This window comes from Lactuca sativa, chromosome 6 (genome assembly GCF_002870075.4).
Source record: "Lactuca sativa cultivar Salinas chromosome 6, Lsat_Salinas_v11, whole genome shotgun sequence".
Taxonomy (NCBI): domain Eukaryota; kingdom Viridiplantae; phylum Streptophyta; class Magnoliopsida; order Asterales; family Asteraceae; genus Lactuca; species Lactuca sativa.
The window spans coordinates 150,172,851-150,191,177 of record NC_056628.2 but is presented as its reverse complement, the minus strand read 5'-3'; the positions used below and the strand labels follow the sequence as shown (position 1 = coordinate 150,191,177).

Here is an 18,327-nt window from a genome sequence, read left to right as displayed (position 1 = left end):
CTATACTCCTTTTGGCTATGGGTTAGGCTGATCAGTGGTTGCATCGCACATCACAAGTAATATATTAGAGCTCATAATATATTAATAAATCATAAATATCCTCTTCTCACAAAAGTCTATCCAAACTGTTCTGATGCCATGCAACACAAATGGACCATGCTACCCTCGGGTCAAGTACATACCAACAATAGTTATGGGCTTAGACACCTAATCCAACACATATTTCCACAGCTTAGGGTCTGGACAGAACTTGATTTTGTTTTTGCTTCAGGCTATACTCCTTTCGGCTATGGGTTAGGCTGATCAGTGGCTGCATCGCACATCAGGCTATACTCCTTTCTTGAGTGATAAGCTCTCATTCTCAAGTTTAGTCAATTAACCCAATTGAGTCTCAATATTCATTATCGCCGCTTGCTGATTTCTTATTGTAGCATCAGTCGCGTCATGTCGTTTCTCAAAAAGGCTGCAAATCATGAAAGCATCAAATTGAACTCAGATTTGTTATCGTACAGTGGTTGTTCTTTTTGATAAAAGCCTCTACCAGTTTGCGTATACTTCTCATCCTTTTTCTTCTTATATTCATCGTAAGGAACCACTCCTTCCTTGGTTTCCTCTAATCCTCACAATACTTGTCCCCACCTGAGTAACATACTTAGGAGTTTCAGTTCCTATTCTCATCTAGATCGAAATATTTGGTCAACTGCGGCCTATTGCAATTGTCACATACAACTCGTACAACATTTATGGATTGATCCATCTTCATCATTTTTTGATCCATATTCTCGAGTTTAGCTATTATTATAGCCAAGGTTTCATTTCCTACTTCTCCAATACCTTTCCCTCTTATAACATCTTCTTGCGGGTTATGATATTATTTTGAGTGCTTTGCGAATTCTTCAACTAACTCCTTGATTGTAGCCGGATTCTTTTTAGTTAGCGGTCCTTGAGAGTCAATAACTTGACACGTTGTCACATTCACCCCGTCATAGAAAATAGACATCTCTTGCTCAATGTTCAAGTCATGTTGAGGATAATTTCTAAGAAGACCCATGTACCCCTCCCAAGTTTCATATAAGGACTCTAGCATATGTTGTTCGAAATTTGCTATATTATTCTTCAAGTTTTCAACCTTGGATGGTAGACTAAATTGTTGGATGAACTCTTAACGAAGTTGAGCCTGTGTAGTGATAGCGTCGCGTGAAAGTGCCTTTAGCAAATCTTTTGCCACTCCTCTAAAAGTTACCAGCAACATCCTCAACAACACTGTTGCATGAGGTATATTGGAAATGTTGAAATAGTTAGCAATGTCATTGACATTGTAAATATGCTTCTAGGCATCTTAATGATCTTTCCCTATAATGGGATATCTTTTAGCATGGCCAAAATGTACCACTTAAGTTTGAAATTTGTGCTTGCTAGAATTTCAGATGGTACAAGACCCGACCCGATGTCCTTATGCATCTACTTCTTGTGTTCTTCCATCGTCATATCCACTATGCATGCCAGCTCTTCCACTTCAATCGTTATGTTGTCTTATGAATTTTCCTTGGTTTCTTGCTGGTTTCCTACTTCTTTCTTGCTTAGAGTCTTCTCAAAGTGCAAAAATGTGTGAAATTGCAAAGTGCTACTTGACTCGTCGACCTTTTGTCCTTCTTCTTGTGGAAAGTCGATTTTGGATCTTTAAGTGATGGAGGTAACGGATTTTTCGATAATCAGGTCATAAATCACTAACACAAATGCAAAAAACAAAATAAAAAAAAAACTAGAAAGAAAATAATTGAGAAACTGAAAAGTACTAATCTCACGTCGTGAGAAGTGTTCCTCACGTCGTGAGAACTGTATAATCAGAAAAATAAACTTTGCATAAAAGTAACTTTTTGTGGTTTTTACACCACAAAAGGATTGTTTAAAGTAAAACAATCAAAATTAACAATTGAAATAGCCATTCCCCGGAAACTGCGCAAAAAACTTGATGTGCACAAAGTATACCTATCAACTTTTAAATTTATAAATCTAACTAACTTAACTAATTAATGCACCTATAGGCAGTGTACCTAGTCCGAGTATAGAATAACTTTAGGTAAGTCGAGTTTTGATCATAGGGAAAAAAATTAATTAATTAAAATAACTACTTTTAATTAAACTAAGGAAACAAACTTTAAATTGGGTTTTTTCACTGATTTTGCAAAATCAAGAAAACTTAAATCAAACAACTACCAAATAACACTAAACAAGCAAAGAAAATGATTTTTACTTCAGGATTAAAGAGTACTTCCATTTACTTCTGATTTCCACCTCTCTTATGGTTGATTTCTAGTGAATGGATTATATTAATTACCAATTATTTAAGATACTAGTTATTATGATCAAATACCTAGATGTACCAATTAATTAATTACCATGCAATGATCAAACACAACCTAAAAACCAAATTGATATACACAAGAATTGGAGTGTGTATGATAAATCCAAAAATTACCTATTCTAGATCAAGACAAGAAATTCAAGAACACATTAATGATCAATTATGCTCTCTAACACATTTAATCACTAGATATGATTATTTAATAATCATAAACAATTAGGTGATAAATTCATGTAAATAGAATGATCATCTATAACACAGAACTTGATTAATAAGCAATAAAAACTAAAACTTCAACATGCTAGGATATCGATTATCAAACACAAGTAAAATTAACATAAAACATCCATTTAATCGAAATTAACACATAATATTCAGGTTCATCTTCACCAAGCAGAAGTATGGGGTGATTAGCCCATAACAAAAACATAAGCAAACATGAAATCGAAGTTAATTAGACAAGACATGGTAAAATCTACTAAACTGAATGATTAAATGATGATCTTCCTTCAGTTATCATCAAAGCTTGAGTGCAAAAAGAAATCCTCACTTTTGAGGGGTTTCTAAGGGTTTTCAGTCGTAATCCTTGACTTAATCCTCAAGCCAACCTCAAGAATTCGACATAATATTTGATTTATATGGATTCTAAATTTATCGATGCCAAGGCATGGGGAATAGATGCCACATCATGGTCAACACTTAAAACATGTATGCCCCAAGTAATGGGAATCTTCTGTTCACATTCAATCCTCTTGCTACGACTCCACTTTCGCATCCGATCGCAAAAATACTTGTCTTTCGCATTGGATCGCAATGACTTGCATCGATTCACATATGTTCATACTTTCACAACCAATCGCATCACTACAATTTAACTTCGGTTCTGATCTCCTCTCGTACGATCGCAACGACACTCGTACAGGATCATATCCATCAGCATCGTGTGTCTAATCATAGCAAATTGATGTTCGGAACCAATATTCTCATCTGTTCAGAATAAATCCTCATTATTTAGAGCTTCATTCCTCAAAATTCCATCTTTTGTTCGGTTTTGGCCCTTTTCTTCAATAATGTTTTGTTTTGTTGCAGAATATAATTTAAGTTAATAAGTATCAAATATCTTTTCATTTAACTAATTTATAGCTTAGAATGTATTAAAATAATGTGTAGATATATATATATATATATATATATATATATATATATATATATATATATATATATATATATTGCACTATCACTAAATATAGTATAGTTTCTTTTTCCCTTTTTTTTTCACGTATTCTCCTGAAATAAATGTCGTTTTTCCATGTTTTTCCTCTTCCCTCATTTAATGTCGCAGATGGGAGTAAAGGCCCTTTGCAGTTGACATTATATTTGGCTAGTGAATTTCCTCCTAAAGTTATGATGCTGGATGATGCGATTCTAAACCTAGATGTGGACCCAGTAATTATGATTCCTGACTTTCCTTTTTGACTTTTTGGGTTTGGTTCGGATGCTTTTTCTAGTTAATCAACTTTTGAGACTTTTGTGTCCTTTGATTGCTCCCTCACACATTGGTTCTTCACGTTCTGTGGATGGTGTGTCCATAGATGTTCCTTGTCCTATTCGGAAACATACGCGAATTTTAACACCTCTCCAGTTTGAACATTTTTTACATGAGGTTTCCCAAGGCCCTTGTAGTGTATCTTCTTTGTCTTCAACGTATGCCACTCCAAAGACGGCCGGTATGTAGACATTTTCTATCTCTTAGCAGTTTTGTCATTATATACACGTATATCTATGTTCTTGTCATTTTTAGATAACTTTGTAGTATCGGTAATATCTTTCTGATGAGTGCGGCTGGTCGTCCTTCTTGCATTCGGTTTAAAGAGGAGTTAGACGAGGCATGTCATCTTATAGCCCGTGTTGAGAACATCATATCTACCACGTTTGAATGAGATCTTAAGTTCTTTGATGGGTTTTTAACCTTACGGGATCGGTGACTAGCCGTCGAGTTTAATCTACGGGTTGTCGAAGGCATGAAGCTTGCTGGTGAAAAGATGTTGTTGAAGGTTGGGGAATTCTATGCTAATCTATCTATTCGGTATTATGACATTGTGGCTAAGATTGTTATGTCGGAGAATCAGAAGTCTCTTGTTGAAGCTTACTATGCGGCATGTCTTTGGGAGAACGATGTATCATCTTGCCTCTAAATCTTGACAGTGTTGTTAGATGTAGACCGGTTATGCTCTTTTGTTGATTTTTAGCAAGAAACAATTTTTTTGTATTGATTGCATGCCTAAACGATCCCTACTGTGTGACTGGGGTTTTTTATTTTGTTTCTCTGAAAAGTTGTTTGCCCTTTATATTGTCTGTATAAGGTTTTATATGTCTAAGGTGTCTTCCTGGTGAGAAATCTCTATCGTGGGTAGGTTCCCTTTTTGAAAATGTTGGAGGCACTTTCCAATTTTGAGATAGACTTTCTTGAGTATAAAATTTTGTCTGTGGGTTGGATTCGCCAAGTTACGTGTTTTATGTGGCATTGGTGTATCCTTTAGTTAAAATAAGTGGCATGTTTTGGAGATTTGTTATTTGACTTGTTTATAAATATAACCAGCTGACCGAGCTACATGTTTTATAAGGAATAAATGTATTTTTGGCTAAGTAGGTAGCCTATATCGGAGTTTTGATACTTGGATTGTTTATAAATGTAGTCGGCTGACCGAGCTACATGTTTTATAAAGAATAAATGTATTCTTAGGCTAAGTAGGTAGCCTATGTCAGAGTTTTGATACTCGACTTGTTTATAAAGGTAGTCAGTTGACCGAGATATATGTTTTATGATAATACATGTATTCTTTGGCTAAACAAGTATCCTATGTCGGATTTTTGATACTCGACTTGTTTATAAATGTAGTCGGCTGACAGAGCTATAAGTTTTATAAAAAAATAAATACATTCTTTGCCTAAGCAAGTAGCCTATGTCGGAGTTTTGATATTCGATTTTTTTTATAAATGTAGTCGGCTGAGTGAGCTACATGTTTTATAAAGAATAAATGTATTCTTTAGCTAAACAGGTAGCCTATTTCGGAGTTTTGATACTCGGCTTGTTTATAAATGTAGTCAGCTGACTGAGCTACATGTTTTGTAAAGAATAAATCTATTCTTTGGCTAATCATGTTGTGTATGTCATAGTTTTGATACTCGACTTCTTTATAAATGTAGTTGGATGACCGAGCTACATGCCTTATAAAGAATAAATGTAGTCTTTGGCTAAGCAGGTAGCCTATGGTCTTTCCATGTTACGAAGTAGCTGCACCCTTTTTGTTTTTCTATGTTTTCCTTCGCAGTGAACACATACTTTAATGATAATTACTTCATTCCATTCGTTCGCAGCACCCTTTTTGTTTTTCTATGTTTTCCTTTGCACTGAACACAAATGTTAATGATAATTGCTTCATTCCCTTCGTTCGCATATCAATCAACATGTTTTCCTTTGCTTACTTAGACATAGAACTTTTGTAGGTTTTTTACATGCAATGGTCTCGGTACTATCATGTCTTCCATTGTGTGTAGAATATATGATCCGCCTCTGTTTGCCTCCTGAATTATTTAAGAACCTTCCCATATTGGTCTCAACTTTCTGTGTGGCTCTTGTCTGCTAGCTTCATTATTCCTTAGTACTTTCTAACCTATCTTGAAACACTTTCCCTTGACCCATTGGTTGTAATAACTCTCTGTTTGTTTTTTATAATGCTCATGTCGTGTTGCTGCTACTTCTCTTCGTTCCATGGTGACATCTAGGTTTGCTCTCAAATCTTCATCATTTCTCTCCATATCCATGTTTGTTGTTCGGTTTGTTAGGACGATTGGTTCTAATGGTAGTAGTGCTTCTGACCCATAGACTAGGATATAACGCAACTCCTTTTTCACCGTACGTGTTGTCATCCGATAAGCCGATAACAAACTTTTTAACTTGTCAACCCATCATCCCTTAGTCTCGTGTATCATTGTTGCTAAACCATGCACAATTGTTCTGTTGGTGACCTCATTTTGTCCGTTTGCCTCTGGTTGTGTTACGAATGTAAATTTTTGGTTAAATCTGAGTCCTTCACACCATTCTCGGAAAGGATTATTGGCAAATTGTGTGCCATTTTCTAAAATTAGTGTGTGGTGTATCCCGAAGCAACAAAGTATCTGTTTCTAAAAGAATTTGATGATATTCTAGCTTGTTATCATAGCTAATGATTCTGCCTTTTCCCATTTAGTGAAGTAGTCTGTTGCGACTATGAAGTATTTCACTTTCCCTGGTGATTCTGGGAAAGGCCCTACTATTTCTATACCCTACTGGATGAAGGGTCAAAGCTAGTAATGTAATCATCGGTGTAGGTGACTTTCTTGGGATTGTTGCATGCTTATGGCATTTCTCACATCTATAGATTATGCTTTCTGTGTCTTGATACATGGTTGGCCAATAGTAGCCGATCCTTGCTATTTTTCGTACTATGGTTCGTTCCCCTTCGCGTGCTCCAACAACTCCTTCATGTATCTTTCTTATATGGTATTCTATTTCCTTACTGTGCATGCAACATAAACGAGGTGTTAAGTATCCCTTTTTATACAACACTCCCTTATCTACAACGAAGGATGGTGCTTTAACTCATAATTTCCTAGCCCGTTTATTGTCTTGGAGTAACTTGCCTGCTGTCAGGTATTCGATTTTTGCTTTCCTTCAATCATTCGTGTATGTTGTTACTAACATTACTGGTTTTTTTGTCTATTTCTTTTGGTTGTACTATTTCTACCAACACTTTCTTGGTCAGGTGAGGTAAAGTTGAAGATTCTAGTTTGCTTAGTACGTCCGCTCGTTTGTTCTTTGTTCTCGGCACATGATCCAACCTGAAGCTTGTGAATTTCTTTGTTAGTGCTTTTACTTTTTCTTCATATTGCACTAGATTTTTTCCTTGAATCTCATATAACCAATTTGCTTGGTTGGATATAACCATTGAGTCTATAAAAGCATGTATGTGTTTGCACCCCATTTTGATGGCTAGATGTAATCCTATAACGAGTGCCTCATACCCTGACTCATTCGATGCCTGAAAATCGAATCTTAACGTGTAAGTTACTTCTCTTGTTGGACCTGTTAATATCATTCCAGATCCTGCTCCTTCCGTGCAAGAAGACCATCCAAAAATAAATTCCATTGATTTCCTTGTGTGGCTTCTATGCTCCTAATTTTATCATTTGATTCATCTACTGACGATACCTCCCCGTGACTTGTTATTTCGGTAATGAAATTTGTTAATGCCTATAATTTTATGCTAGTTTGTGGTTTGAAGAAAACTTCATGTTCTCCCAATTCCATAGCCCATTTGGCTAGTCTCCCTGATTTCTCTAGTTTTAGTAATGGTATGTTTATGAGGACTTCGATGATGTGCACTAGGAAATACCTCCATAGTCGTCTTGCTGCATTAACTAGGCGTAGTGCCAATTTTTCGATGTTTAAGTATCCTACCTCTTCTCCTTATAGTATTCAACTTACAAAGTATATGGGTACTTGCCTATCTTGTGATAACCGTCAATTCTGGTCGAAAAGAGTCAATTAAAGTCAACCCGGTCAACTCAACGTGCATTAAAATTTGAGGAGAAAATAGGAATTTCCTAATACTTCAAGTGTACAACTTACAAATTATTATACACAGTACCTCTCGGGATTGCCAATTATTGAGTATAAACCCTAATTAGGGTTAGTAACGTAACAACTCGATAATTCAAATATATATTATTTGGGAATAAATAATACTCTTATCACAATGTGGTGGAGTTCATAAACCTAATACTACATGGCAGAGTCATAGCAAAGGCTACAAACACAAATTTTTGGTGAATTTGTCACCAAATTGGACAAAGTCTATGCCCGGCTAAACACCCAATATTTAACGAAACAAACTTAGCAATTCAACCTAACTTTTATGTATCATATTATTATTTGATAATAATGTTGTTATAATAATTTGAATTTTTATAATTCAAATTAAATATTTTATACATCCTTTATACCATATTTATTTTATAAAAACACCATCATTTTTATAAAAATGTCAAGAGTTTATAAAGGTTTGACTTTTTTTTTCTTTTATAAAAATCACTAGTTACCAAGTTGTACCCCCATCATAAATAACCAACCACACTAACCCTAGAGTAGTATACAGTTAGACTAATCCATGTCCCCCCATACCCAACCCCCCCTTCATACCCCTACCCCTATCTCTTTTAACTTCGGCCGAGATTGCCTTCATCATCATCGTTTTCTTCTATATTCATCTTCTCTCCAAGAAAAGACTCTCATCTTTCATAGCTAAATTCTCCCAAGTTGGTTCTTGAGTTTTTGGTAAATATATCAAGTAAACACTAAGTTGATTCTTAACAAGGTTTGCATTCAAACCTAGTTAGTATATGTGATCAGCTTGAAGTGAATGAAGTCACGAGGACTTAATCAGAAGGACATATTGAGATTTTGATCTTAATATATGAATGTAAGTTCAGTAAGATCTTTAGAGAGAAGATAATTGAGATACACGAGAGAAGTTGAGATAAGAGATGAAAGATGTGTATTTCATTAGAATCGGAACACTCTATTTATAGAGTTTCGAGAACATACAGGGGTAATAAAAAAATAATATATTTCATAAAGAAGTGCCCATGCAAGGTACATTGGACAATACAATGTAAATAGATAAGATAAAACTAAGTCTCTGTTGTTGATAAAGTCGTTGCGTATGACTTCATCTCTTTGCAGTGCGGTAGCAAAAGTGTCATCATGGTAGAAAGGAGGAATTTGGATTGAGAGGTTTAAGAGGGTCACTTACTTGATTCCACAACTATTTACCATTTTGTGACGTAAAAAGTGAAAAACTAGAAAAATGGACATTTCATACTAAAGACTCACGTATTTGTGTTTGATGTACAATAACTGTTATTTATGAATATATAAGCATGTTAGCCTCTATGTGTGTGTGTGTGTGTCTATATATATATATATATATATATATATATATATATATATATATATATATATATATATATGATGAAATATTATAATAAACCATAATAGGTATAGTTTATGGGACATTAACACTATTGTAACATGTTGAACAAAGCGGATAATTTTATATATATATATATATATATATATATATATATATATATATATATATATATATATACTATACTATTTTATTATCATGGAAAAGTGATAATTAAACATACAAAGGTTCTCATTACAGCAAAACGTAAAACGCGTTGAATCATTTTGTGAGACAAAGTCTTCGTCGTACCTACCAAAGTACCTACAAAAGCCCTGTGTTATAACCAGAATCTCCCATAATAGAGCATGATACTTGTGTATAAATGTATATGGGACTGACAATCCCGCACCTAAGTTGCTTGTTACAGCTAGACTGGCAAGTCTGGGGTGACAAATGTCTAACATTCCAACGCCTGAAGAACGTCATAACAGGCCATCTATGTTTTAGCATGGTTATAATAAGTCACATGGGGAATCAACGATACATTTAGTTTATGGGAAAATATACATTTAAATGGTTTTATATAGATTAAAACTATGTATTACTATTTTAAGTATAGGAATACTTATCCATTTCAGTCTTAGGGTTTCTAAAAAGACAACTCATTTTTAAGGAAATTATTGGATTTTCTGGAAACAAACACTATCATTTTGCAAGGAAAGGCTTACAATTCTTCATACAAACTCTTATGAATTCACCAACTTAATTGTTGACACTATTCAAAACTAATTGTATTCTCAGGAAATCATTACAGCAGGTAACTACAAGCTTTTGAGGATGGGACGTAAGGCGTTAAACAAATCTTTTCATCATCATATTTTAATTGGTTTTGAAACATACAACTCTTACAACAATGTAACTCTTTCAATTATAAATATGATGGTTGTGTTTTGCTTTGATCACTATTATTCATTATGTTATGATACTGTAAATGAAGTCATCCACCCCCAGACGTTTCCGCCATCCTGGTTTGGAGATGTGACAGATTGTATCAGAGTCAGGTTATAGTGAACTAAGTATATCAAACCATGTAAGATGTACAACTAAAAATACAATTTGGCAAAAACACTCTGGCTAAAAAGTATACTTTTAAAATATAATGAGATTTTAGTAAAGGATAAGTACATACATACATACTATATCAACGTCATAACAAGAACAATACAAAAGTAAAAAGATAAGTTGAATACTACGATTAAGCTTAGACAGTTATGTAATCATATCTAGGATAAATATAGCCTGATAAACTATATTTATGCGAGATGTGTCTAACATGCATTTGGGAAAAGTCGTGGTGAACAACAAGTCTAATTATTACCAAAACCCTATACAAATAGATCCTAGAACCAAACACAAAGAGAAATACTATAAGAGTATTTTTATGATATTATAGAACCATACATCTAGGTTCATTATGTGCCTCTTATACCATTATCATTGCACAGTCGACATTGAAGGATTTCACCTTCCCGGAGACCCTTACTTTCCCAATCATGGGAACGGAGGTTGGATCGAGGAGGACCCTGAGGAGCTGATCGAGGAGAAGCCGGAGGAGGATCCAGAGGAGGGGGAGGAGGAGGAGGAGGAACAAATGGAGGAGGACTCTGACGTGGAGTCTGAGGTCATCAACCCACCTTACGCCATACGTAACCGATACGACCCATTACCTAGACCTGGTTTTCATGGATCAGCGCCTCTTTGGGCGGAGGACCTATGTAGAAGGAGTCGCAACTAGGGCCAGCAATTTCCTTACGGCATGTGTCAGGATTTTTACGACCTCAGCAATGGAGGGTCAGCCGACAGGGCTCTCCATATCATGGTTCGTCACATCGCATGGCTCAACGACTAGGCCAGGGCGTCGACTAGTCAGATCATTGATGTGGGGGCCATTGTCGAGGTCACAACCGCTCGACTTCGTCGCCTGGACGAGGATCACGATCGGACTAGCGATAACGTTGACGATCTTTAGGAGGAGGTCACCACTACACGAGCAGAGATTAGGGAGTTCAGGGAGCGACATGCCAAGATGGAAAGGCGAGTGATCGAGGCGGAGCACCAAGCGGTGGAAGCCAGAGATGAGACTAGAGCGATGCACACACATATGGCCACTCTACGAGGACCGGAGGATGCGACACGCCATGATTAGTATTGATACTACTGCACTTTTATAGATTAGTTTTTTCGAGTAAACGTTGGCACTATTCCTTCTTGTATGTAGGTTTGACCCTACGAATAAGTTATTACACTATTCAAGGGGTCGTTATGCTATCGAAATTTTTCTTTATTTTGGATGTATTATAGACCTTCATAAAGGTCAAATTTTACAAAACCATGTACTATTATATGTTATCAATGAAATTGGCGTGCATTTTATTTCATTGGGTATAACTATTAAATTCATAAATTGTTATGCAATTGTTTACTTATTATAGTAGATTTCTATTTATGAATTGCTTACAAGTTATAATAAAGGTGGGACATATTACATACATAACCAAGACATTCCATTTCGATAATACCCAGCTTATAATCATTATCGAGGACTTACCATCGTTCCAAATTTAAAGTTTCTGGCAGAAGAATGCCACCATGCAGGAGTATCAGACGTGTCGGCAACACACCAAGAGCTCAGCCGCCACCAACTCCATATGTTGTCTCCGCTGCCTTCCACGCCGTTATGGCAACTGCCATATCACAACTCAGTACTAATGGTACAAACGGGAATGGAAACAGTACCAACAGTTCTAATCATGGCAACAGGCATGGATACCGAAGGGGGTGATCCTACAAAGACTTCTCGAATTGCAAGCCCAAGCCATTTTATGGCAACAGAGGTGTCATTGACTTGACCAGATGGTTCGAGAACACGGAATCGGTGTTCAAAATTCATTTGTTCCCAAAAGAAAGCAAGGTCATGTTCGTGGCTTGCACATTCGTTGACGGGGCCCTCTCCTGGTGGAATGGCCATGTCAAGTCACTACCTCTCCCTATGGCCAACTGTATGAGTTGGAAGGACTTAAAAAACATGATGCTGGAAGAATACAACCTGAGGGGAGAAGTTCATAAGCTAGAGTAAGAACTATGGAGCCTCACGATGAAGATCTCTGATGTAACAGCCTATACTGCCATATTCAACGACTTAGCGGTGCTATGTCCTGGGATGGTCACCCCGAATAGCAAAAAGGTGGAATGTTATATCTGGGGACTACCCCCCTGATTCAAGGAATAGTGATAGCTGCAAACCCATCCACATTTGACAGTGCCAAACACTTGGCACAAAGGGTCATTGGTCATGGAGTCCGCCAGGGCACTATGACACCCACCCCTGAACAAGTAAAAGGGGGAGACAACAAAAGAAAATTCTGGAACAAGAAGAAGTGCCAACCAACGCAAGAGCCCGTAAAGAGACAACAAACTGTGGCCGTCCCTGCCGCCCCAGCACCAACGAAACAATATGCTGGGAGCCTACCCAAATGCAACAAGTGTAACTCCCGCCACAATGGAGCTTGTTGGGAAATGCAATGCAATAGCTACAACAAAAAAGGGTATACCGCTCGTTTCTGTAGGGCGCCAGCTTAAGAAGCCACCTATGCCACAAATGTCGGGGTGAGCCAAGCATGCTACAGATGCGGGGAAATGGGGAATTTCAAGAAGGAGTGCCCAAAAGCCAATAACATAAATGTTGGAGGCATGGGAAGAGTTCAAGAAATGGGACACAAATAGGCGATGAAAGACCCCATTGTAGTTACCAGTTTGTTTCTCTTCAATAACACATATGCATTCATACTCTTCGATAATGGTGCGGAGAGGAGTTGCGTGAGTCATAAGTTTGAACACTTCCTCAAGCAAAAACCTCTGACACTTAACGACTTGATTACCATAGAAATGGCTAACAGGAAGACTGAAACCACAAACGACATATACATAGCATGCACTCTAACTCTGTACAATCATTCCTTCCAAATCGACCTAATGTCGGTTACAATAAGGAGCTTTGATGTTATCATTGGCATGGATTGGTTAATTCCTCACTATGTCGATATCAGATGTTACGAAAAGGTGTTTTGCCTTAACCTACCGAGAAATGAAATCCTTGTCATCTATGGTGACAAAATCGGCACAAACCTTTGAATCGTCTCTTGCATCAAGGCTCAAAAATACCTTCACAAGAAGTACCACACGTTCCTAGCTCACGTTGTTGACGATAAGAGAGAAGTAAAGGACATCAAGCATATTCCAGAGGTCTGTATCTTTCCTGACGTATTCCCAGAAGACCTTCCGCGAGTACCACCCATGCGACAATTCAAATTCAGAATCGAATTGATTCTTGGAGACACCCTCATAGCCAAATCACCAAATCGGTTGACCCCGACCGAAATGCAGGAATTATCCAGTCATCTGAACAACCTACTTAGTAAAGAATTCATCAAACCAAGCTTCACACCTTGGGGAGCACCAGTCTTGTTCGTAAAGAATAAAGACAGATCATTCCGTATGTGCATTGACTAATATGGAGTTAAACAAACTCACCATCAAAAATGGATATCCCATACCCCGAATCGACGACCATTTCGACCAACCGCAAGATCGAGCTACTTCTCAAAAATTGATCAAAGGTCGAGGTAACATCAGTTTTGAGTCCAGGAGGAAGAATCCCTAAAATGACGTTTAGAACTCGCTACGGTCACTACGAGTTCATCGTGATGCCCTTCGGATTGACTAATGCGATTACTGTGTTCATGGACCTAATGAATTGTGTATGCCGACCTTACTTAGATAAATTTGTGATAGCATTCATCAATGACATACTAATCTATTCACGAAGTAAGGAAGAGCATAGTCAGCACCTATGACAAGTCTTGGAGGCGTTAAGGACGAAGAAGCTGTATGTGAAGTTTTTGAAATGTGAATTTTGGATTTGAAAGGTGGACTTCTTGGGACACATGGTCAGTGAGGAAAGGATACATGTGGATCCCTCCAAAATCAAAGCAATTGAAAAATGGGAAGCGCCAAGGACACCAACGGAAACCCGCCAGTTCTTAGGCCTTGCTGGCTACTATAGGAGATTCATACAAAAATTTTCCAAGATCGCAAAGCCATTCACTACCTTGACTCAAAAAGGAATGACCTTCAACTGGGAGGATAAACAAGAAACTGCCTTCCAAATGCTAAAATGATCCCTATGCAGTGCTCCGATTTTTCCTCTTCCAAAAGGGATGGAAGACTTTGTGGTCTACTGCTATGCGTCCAAGCAGGCTCTAGGTTGTGTGCTCATGCAACGAGGAAAGGTCATTGCATATGCCTCGAGACAACTTAAGACTCATGAGGTCAAATACACTAGACATGACCTCGAATTGGTAGCAGTAGTGTTTGTCCTGAAGATCTAGAGACACTACCTTTATGGTACAAAGTGTACAATCTTCACTGACCATAAGAGTCTCCATTACATTCTCAATCAAAAGGAGCTCAACATGAGGCAACAACGATGGGTAGAGCTACTAAATGACTACGAATGCGAAATGCATTATCATCCAGGCAAGGCCAACGTAGTAGTTGATGCCCTAAGTCGAAAAGAATACTCGGGCCGCCGAGTAAATTCATTGACCATGACCATTCATTCACACATGTCCACACAGATCAAGGAGACGCAGCTTGAGGCTTTGAAACATGAGAATGTCGCAAGTGAATCCTTGTGAGGAATGGATAAAAACCTTGAGGTCAAGGGTGATGGAGCTGATTATATCATGAATCGAATCTGGACACCAAAATTTGGTGGGTATAGAGACGTTATCATGAACAAGGCTCACAAGACCAAATACTCCATTCATCCCAGTTCAGACAAGATGTATCTGGACCTCAAGAAACTATGTTGGTGGCCAAACATGAAGGCACAAATTGCCACCTAAGTAGGCAAGTGTTTAACTTGCGCCAAGGTCAAGGTAGAATACCAAAAGCCCTCGGGTTTGCTACAGCAACTGGATATACCTGAGTGGAAGTGGGAGCGGATAACCATGGACTTTATAAATAAATTGCCTAAGACAAATGGTAGACTTGACACCATATGGGTGATTGTCGATACGTTAACCAAATCCATGCACTTTCTACCATCAAGGAGGCAGACAAAATGGAGAAACTAACAAGGACATACCTCAAGGAGACTATACGACTGCATGGTGTGCCAATATCCATTATCTCTGACAGAGATAGCAGGTTTACCTCACAATTTTGGCAATCACTACAAAAGTCCTTGGGAACCAAGCTTGACATGAGTGAAGCCTATCACCCTCAAACCGACGGGCAGAGCGAGAGAACCAGACAGACACTGGAAGACATGTTTAGAGCTTGTGTGATAGAATTCGGTAAATCATGGGATACCCACTTACCGCTCATCGAATTCTCATATAATAACAGTTATCACACTAGCGTTAAGGTTTCTCCATTCGAAGCCCTCTACGGGCACAAGTGCAGATCACCCATGTGATGGGCTGAGGTGGGCAACACTCAACTAGCAAGAGGGTAAGTACCTAACATCACAATCACCGATCCGAAGATCATACGAGAGACAACAGAGAAGATCGTTCAAATTCGTGAACGACTAAAAGCATCTCTGGACCGACAAAAGAGTTATGCGGATAAACGACAAAAACCCTTGGAATTCCTTATTGTTGGCCACGTACTGTTGAAGGTCTCACCCTGGAAAGGAATGATACATTTTGGAAAACATGGGAAACTAAATCCAAGGTATATCGGTGCATTCGAGATCCTCTCCAGAATCGGCCCAGTAGCTCACAAACTTTAACTACCATAGGAACTCAGTAACGTACACCCCACCTTCCATGTGTATAACTTGAAGAAGTGCCTCTCTGATGAGACTCTTGTCATTCCACTTGACGAAATTGAAGTAAACGAGAGTCTCCACTTCGTCGAGGAACATGTGGAAATCATGTACGGGGGGTTTAAAAGGACAAAACAAAGTCACATACCCATAGTGAAGGTCCGTTGGAACGCCAAGTGAGAGCCTAAATTCACTTAGGAACAAGAGGACCAAATGAAATAGAAATACCCATATCTTTTCCCTAGCTAGTGAGAACCTACTCTAAGTGCTAATTTCGTGACGAAATTCCTTCAAACGGGAGGATGATGTGACAACCGTCGATTTTGGTCAAATAGAGTCAATAAAAGTCTATCCGGTCAACACAACTTGTAATAAAAATTAAGGAGAAAAGAGACATTTCCTAATTCTTCTAATGTATAACTTACAAATTAATACAAAGTACCTCTCGGGATTGCCAATTATCGAACATAAACCCTAATTATGGTTAGTAATGTAACAACTCAATAATTCAACTATATGTTATTTGGGAATAAATAATACTCATAACATAATGTGGTGGAGTTCATAAACACAAATTTTTGGTGAATTCACCACCAAATGCGACAAAATCTATACTCGGCTAAACACCCAATATTTAACGAAACAAACTTAGCAATTCAACCTAACTTTAATGTAACGTATTATTATTTGATAATAATGTTGTTATAATAATTTGAATTTTTATAATTCAAATTGAATATTTTATACATCCTTTATACCATATTTATTTTATTAAAACACCATCATTTTTATAAAAATGCCAAGAGTTTATAATGGTTTGACTTTTTTCTTTTATAAAAATCATTAGTTACCAAGTTGTACCTCCATCATAAATAACCAACCACACTAACCCTAGATTAGTATACCATTAGTCTAATCCTTGTCCCCCCATACCCCCTACCCACCCACCCCCTTCCCCCTCTCTCTTTTAACTTCGGCCAAGAGTGCCTTCATAATGTAGTGATTATACACACTTATAAACTAGTTTGAATCCATTTACACACATTATCAGGTGTTATATTCCATATGATCTTCAAATCTTCAAGTGTTCTTAACTTGAATATTTCCCTTTACAACCTTTTATCCACCAAGAAAACACAGATAAGGTGAGTTCATACCCCTCATTTTCATTTTATCCAAGTTTTAAAGGGGAGTATAAAAGTAAACTTGTATAAGTTTACAAGTTGTTATTCATGTATACTTATATGTTGTGTAAAAGTGGCTAATATATGAAATAATGTTATTAACTAGCATTATGAACATTTATATGTAAAAGTTTGTTTGAAATACAAAACTATGAAAAGCAAGTATAAACATGCTATATGTTCTTAAGAAAAAGTTATAGAACACAAAACTATAAATACTAGGGTTTTTATGAAAATAATATCATTTTTCTAGAAAAAATGGTTATAATCCAATTATTACACCATTTTTGTGCGATATAAACTCAAATATGTTATTTGGACATATGTCTTGAAGATAGTTAAAAATACCAAAGATTTAATTTACAAATAGAAAACTTATAAATCTATCATTTTATGCAAAAGAGGGTTTCTAACAAAAATGTTCATAACTAGGTTATAGTACCATTTTTGTAGGTTTTGACCAAAAATATGCTATTTTAAACATATAAAGTTAACTTGACTTAAATATCACAAAAAGATAAAAATAAGTTTTACAAAGTTTATATTTCACTATTTACCATTTTGTGACGTAAAAAGTCAAAAACTAGAAAAATGGACATTTTCATACTAAAGACTCACGTATTTGTGTTTGATCTACAATAATTGTTATTTATGAATATAGAAGTATGTTAGCCCCTCTCTCTCTCTCTCTCTCTCTCTCTCTATATATATATATATATATATATATATATATATATATATATATATATATATATATATATGTGTGTGTGTGTGTGTGTGTGTGTGTGTGTATAGGTACAAATGAAATTTTATAATAAACCGTAATAAGTATAGTTTATGAGACATTAACACTATTGTAACATTTTGAAC

At 36.8% G+C, this 18,327-nt stretch overlaps 1 non-coding gene across 1 annotated transcript; it reads left to right on the top strand.

Annotated features, from left to right (window-relative positions):
• The first annotated feature begins 1,016 nt into the window (after positions 1 to 1,016).
• LOC128126945 (small nucleolar RNA R71) lies at positions 1,017 to 1,123 on the top strand. The gene has a single exon (XR_008224927.1). It is a non-coding gene; the product is annotated as a small nucleolar RNA R71 (small nucleolar RNA).
• Positions 1,124 to 18,327: the final 17,204 nt, after the last annotated feature.